This window comes from Chroicocephalus ridibundus, chromosome 12 (assembly GCF_963924245.1).
Source record: "Chroicocephalus ridibundus chromosome 12, bChrRid1.1, whole genome shotgun sequence".
Taxonomy (NCBI): Eukaryota; Metazoa; Chordata; class Aves; order Charadriiformes; family Laridae; genus Chroicocephalus; species Chroicocephalus ridibundus.
The window spans coordinates 2,609,537-2,615,936 of NC_086295.1; positions in this window are offsets into that span (position 1 = coordinate 2,609,537).

Sequence of the window (6,400 nt, forward strand, 5' to 3'; positions counted from 1 at the left end):
GGAACGCGGCTGCACGCCCACGCTATGGAAATGAGCGGCAAGTAAACAAGCAGCCGCTCGGTGAGCCGTGGTCCTCGGCAGACCTGTAGGGACTGTTTGGTGGTTGCTCTACGTGCATGAAATTCCTGACTCGTTCCTCTGCAAGAGGGACATAGCGCCGGGCCAAGGGGGTTATTTTCTATCCGAGGCTTCTCACGAGCCATCTGCAACGGGCAGAGGGAAGCTCTTGGCCTCTTTATTCCCTTTCTCGTTCCTTTTGGGCTTTTTTTTTGACTGAGGGATATGGCAATTAGTGATTGATTACTCGATATGGGCTGGTACCTCAGGCTGGTGTTTGCGGTGGTGGAATTAATGTCAACCACACGGCAGAGAGATCCTTGCTCAGCCCAGCCCGGTGACACCACGGGAGCGGCCGTGCGTAACAGGGAGGTACGGAGCTGGGGAGATAACCTGCAGCAGCCAGACCGCCCCGCGGCCGCGGCGGAACACGCAGCACGAGCCATGGGGGCACCACCACCATCTCACGCCTGCCTCCAACGGCTCAGCGATGGCTCTATCTGCAGCATCTCCCACTGGGGCTTTGGGAAGGGAAGCACTGAAAGGAGGGTTTAGTGGTAGCGGCTGCTTGTGGGGAGTGAGGAGGCTCGAGGCAGGAGGAGGTTGTGCATCCTGGGAGGGTTGTGCTGGCGCACGAGAAGGCAGGATGGACACTTCTGGGAAGCAGAAAGGGATGCACTCAGAAATAATCTCCACCTTGTCTTGCCGGTGTCTTTTGGAGTTCACGCAGACTGCTCACAGGAACCCAGATTCCAAAGACTGCTCTGCTTCCAGGCTGAAAAGCCAGAAGATCTGGACAGGACATCAGTTTCTTTACAACTGGGAACTTAAAAAAATAACTTCCAGCCCTTTTTCTAGGAGAAAAAAAAAATGAATCTTCTAAGCAAAGAAACACAAACCCACTAACGCAACCTGGAGGTATCTGATGAAGACTGAGCCAGATGGCTGCAACGGGAAAAGCAGGGAGAGAGGAGAGCGTCACTGCACGGGCAGGCGGGGAAGCTCCGCAGCACCGGGGCTGCGACGGGCGGCGTGGGAGCAGGGGCCGTCAGGTAATTGTATCTGGGAAAAAGCAATCCCGTTCCGAGCCAGAGCTGTCAGAGGCTGCTGCCAAACCACATCAGCTGTAGAAGAGGATGATCACCAGCTGGACTCCGGGCAGAAATCCCTCCACAGTCACCATGGGCACGTGCTGCCAGGAAAGTGCCGTGAAACTGTAGAAAACCTGAAGGAGGGTATTTGCCAGGGTGGGCGTCCAGAGCAGACTCCAGGCATTCGACTGAATGTATACTTTAAAAAAAATTAATATAGGTCCTCCCCTGAATTCATTCTTTCTGTAAGTTCAGGCACGTTTTTCCCTTCGCGAGCCCACTTCTCGCCCTGCCAAATTCCAGCTGTTACCGTTGCTGCGTGAGACAAGAAGGACCTTCAATAGGTTTCAACCTATTTGCTGGATGGAAAGGACACGGCCGAGATCCCAGAGGGAGCCCTGCCTTCCCAAGACAGGCAGCCCAGCTGCAGGGAGTCACCCTCGGGCAGCTGCCTGCTCCATGGGAGCCATCCTCATCCTCCGCCACAACCTATCTGAGCCAGGGCCCAAACAGCCGTTATTCCCAAAGCTGGTTGTTTGCCTGTAGCTTTGAAGTCTAAATAGGAGCCAAAGTGGGGGAAAACCTCCCTCTCTTGCTACCAAAGAAAGCAACTCGTAATTTGCCCACCACCTTTTTGTACCAGAGAGCTTGATAACACTTTAGAGAAGAGCAAGGTAACCAGTCTGAGAGCATCAGCTCAATACATTTAACAGGGAAACTGTTTTGATGGTGAGAAAACCCATTCCCTGAGTTGATTCATACCCAGAATCAGAGGAAAAACATGAGTTAGGCTTTCAGGGAAAAATAGGTGCCACAAATAACATCCATGATGGATGTAGGTTATCCTTCATTCCACAGATTTCCAAAGAATGGGAAAAGTTCCTGTTTTATGGAAGAACTCCATGAAAGCACAAACTTGTTGCCACAGAAGGGGCCACTGTTGACGGCTAAAGACACCCAGTGACTACAAGGAGGGGTCCGGGTCCTCCCCACGGGCTGGGCTGCAGTACCTGAGCGAGGAGCAGGGCAGAGCTGGAGATCACAAGCGGGTTCATCCAAGAGCCCAGGTCACCAGGTGAGTTGATTGACATGGTCAGAACCGGAGACCAGCACCCAGCACCACCGCTGGGCCAGGGACTGACAGCCCCACGCTGGGCTGAAATGGGCTCCTGGGCCAGGGGTGTGGGTGGAGGCCCCAGGTGAGGCTGCTCAGGGCTGTTAAAGCCAATTAGTGCCCTCAGGGCCCTGGCAAAAGCATCCCCACATCATCAGCAATCATTTATGGACACGAGGAATCAGGTGAAAGGAGAGCAGAGCCCAGTGCCTAATTTTAGGGTACACCCATGGTGCCAACTGCAGCAGCTGTCAGTGATACTGGAGCAGTGTCCCCTGCAGCAGCCTGGGGCTGGTGGCCCCGCAGTGTGCGCCTCCCCACCTGCTAATGTAACTTCACGGGGCACCGTAGCCATCCTGATGAGAATTTTGAGGCCAAATAAAATGAAATAGAAAGCCAGGCTGAGGAGCCAGAGGTGTCTGCCAGCTCCAGGGCGGGATGAGCAGCAGGAGCACTCGCTGCAGCTCTTGGGTGCACTGTCCTGTCCTTCCCACTCCATGGCAGGGTCATCCAGCGTGTCTTTGGTGATCTCAGGTTGGAGATCCAGCATAGAAAAGTCCATGTAGGGTTTCCTACCACCTCCTCTGTTTCACTCTTGTTAACTGTCATCTCAACATAGACTCCAAGAAACATTTTTCCAGGCTTGTGATCCTTTTGCCTTGTCAGCGGGGCTCTGGCGTTTCTGCAGCCACGCTGAGCACAGTTTCTCCAAAGAAATGTTAGTGTGTGTGTCATGTGAGCAGGAAAGTTTTGGAAATACATCCTCTCCTTCGTTTGAAGGCAAGTGATGTGGGCTCTGCACATAGACACCTTGCTGGGAAGCAACTGCTCCACCGGCACGGGTTTCCTGGGAAGCAAAGCAAGCTGAATGCAGTTGTCCGTGCCACATACGAGCCCATACTAGCAGGGGAATAAAATCTTCCCATGGACTATGCAGGACTTTCCAACTTGGTCCAACAGTGGACCCCCACCCGTGGGTCCCTGCCGACAAACTGAGCCTGCAGGTGAGGCGTGAAACGTCCCCCTTGGTCGGGGCTTCAGCGGGGTTTGTGGTGACGATGACGAGCCTAGTTGATGTGTCCCCATTTCTGGCCCTGACTGATCAACGTTGATACCAGACGTTCATAGAATCAGAGAATGGTCGGGGTTGGAAGGGACCTTTAAATGTCACCTGGTCCAACCCTCCTGCAAGGAGCAGGGCATCTAAGCGTTCCATATAAGCCTGAGGGCACTCCAGGGCCTGATCCTCTTGGGTTTTTCACAAAACCCCACGGGAGCAAACCCACCGGCCGATGCCCAGAGCTCCCAGAGCAAGAACAAGCAGGCGGGAGCAGCGTCCCTGGGCTCCTTTCGGCAGGACCCAGCTCTGCATCACAGCAAGACGTGCAGAAAGGCAGGCGAAAGCCTAAAGGGGAGCGATGTAAACTCAACCAGGCGGGCGCTGCAATGAGATAACGACCTATTTCCCTGGTTAAAGCCCCCCCAGCCCCGCCGTCCCCCGGGCAGGCAGCCTGCAGGCTACCGCGGCGCGGCGCCTATAGCGGCCAGTAGCCACCAGAGGCTGCTCGCCCGCTTCGGAACGGGCGCTGCCGGCGCGGGAGCGGGCTGCGGGCCCCGCCGGGGGCAGGACCCGTGCGGCCGCGGCGGGGGGGGGCGGCGTGGGGGCATCATCGCCTGGAAGAGCGGGGCGAGGTGGCTTTTCTTGCCTCGCAAGGGTGGAACGGCCCTGTAAAAGCGGGACAAGGAGAAATGAGGCTAAATCAGTTGTTTGCGGGTGCTATAAGAATTTAAATAGCACCAACTAACGAAGGCGTCCTGCCTTCGCGCGCTGTGGTTGCGCCGTTTCACCCTGGGTTTGCATGGGGTGGCACTGGGTGACACAGGGCGCAGGCGAGAGGGAGCTGCTTTAACCCTGGAGGACACCCACGGGTCTCCTGCTTGGAAAAGCCTTGGTTTAAGGCACTACCTACCTCAAATTTCTGTTACTAAAAAATATAAAAACAGATCGGCTGCGAGAAGGGTGGTCACTGCAAGAATACCGATGGCATGGACAAAATAAATTCAACTTTTACACTGGTTTTCCTCCTGCCATCTGCTCCTGGAGAGCGTAACTCAGCTTCTCTGAGTCATCTCACTGATGACCTACCTGCTTGCAAGCCTCCTATCGTAATTAACAAACCGGAGCAAAATGCATATCAAGGCAAAGGATGAACTTCGGGAAACGGCTAAACATTCAGACCCGCAGCAAAAGGTATCACTTCTCAGATGTAAGAGCTTCCCGCTGACAGCGCAGCAGCACTGCGGGCAGGGAAAGGCTATTTCTGGAAGGGATGTTTGGTGTGAGGATATCGGTGCTTTCTGGGCAGGTCTTTCCTGAATCAAAGGATCCACCTGCACGAGATGAGGCCATGGAGACTCCAAGTAAATGGTGAGCGCAGATAAACACGTGGTGCTTATGCAGCCCCGCTCACCGGCAGATTGCCTGTCTCTTTGCTCTCAAGTGGGTAAATATCATTATACCCCCTTGCAGATGCAGAAGTTGCCAGTTTGAGTGACCGGAATGATTTATTCGAAGTAATGGAGCTCACTCGTGGCCCAAGAAGCTGTACCTGATGCCTACTGGGGGGACAGCTGTGGTGCTGCGTGGTCCTTCAGTCAGCAGGGACAGACCCAGCCCAGGGCTGGTGTTGCTCCAGTGATACCAGCGCTGGCAAACGTGTAATACAAAACCAGCAGAACAACTGTGAGTCACTCATAAATCAAGCAGCTGGCCCATTTTTATCCTTTATACCTCTCAAAATGGCAATATGTTGTCCAGACTGATGCAGAAAGTGGGGACGTTTCCTGCAAAAACCCTTCTTTTTCCTTCTCTTTTGACCAGCGCTGCCAGCTCCGGCCCTGGATACCCACCCACACCCCAGACCTCCTCCCACTGGTGCTGCTTTGCCCTTTAGCTGTAATTTTTCTCTGGATTGGAAGGAGAAGCAGATGAGTCCTTTCCACCCTGGCTCAGTTTCCTTTCACCTTCTTGAACCCACACCATCTGGGTTGCAAACACCCCGGGCGAGCAGCTCTTGCCTTCCAAGGTGTTGCAAACGTGCAAGAGAGTACAAAGACATCAGCAAACTGGGTGACAGCTGTTCTCAATGAAGCACAAAAGGATGATGGAAACGTAGCTGTCGATGTCAGGCTTTGGCACAACTTATCTAGTCAGGAAACACGTTGTAAGTTTTCGCGATCCCACCTAAATTCACCTGTTCCCGTGGCGGTTGCTCAGATTTTCCCAACAGCCCGATGCGTGACTATTTAATGCCCTAGGAAATATAGTCTGGCCCTGTGGATGGGTGGTTTGCAGGGTGCACCGGTGCCTGCTCACAAGGACGGGACCGTGCCAAAAGCCCTGTCTCCCAGGAAACCAGCCTGTTGAAATGAACGTTTCTTAAACTTCACAAAAATGCCGCCTTTTTGGCTCATCCGCCTTCATGTGACCCCTCAGCTGGGTCCAGGCTGGGGAAAGGAGAATGGGCTGCACGTGCTGGGATTCACTTCTCCTCCACCTCTGCCTTTTCCTCCTTCTTCAAGGAGGATGTTCATGCAATTAAGGGCTTTTTAACAATTTCCTCACTACCACGAAGACGTGCAGGCAGCGATCTCAGCCGGATCCCACTTCCCAGAGATGGAGGACCTTCTTCCAGCCCGTGCTCCCATCCGAGCTGGACCAAGATGCTGATCCTGCCCAAAATTCATCCTTTTTTTTCCCGGGGAGAGAGGAGCCAGGTCCATTTTCAGCTGGCTCCTGCTCAGCTGAACTGGGGAGGACCCCGCTGTCCTCTGACACATCTTGGCTGTCTTTTAAGCGGTCATGACCCGTAGTTTGAGAAACTCTGCACTTAACAGTCCTTCCTATCTCTTACTCCTCCATCTCAGCTCTGTCTCCTACAATATCCATTTTCCCTTGCCCCTCCCTCCTCCCTTGGCCAAAAAGAAATAAAAAATTAAGTGTGAATTTCAGAGCCAAAGATGCTTTTGTTTTTTTTTTAAGCAGACATGGAGAAGTGAAGGAAAAACCCTTCCCGTAAATTATAGTCCCATGAAAATGGCTCCAATTGCGCACAGAGTTTGGCAAATTACAGAAGAT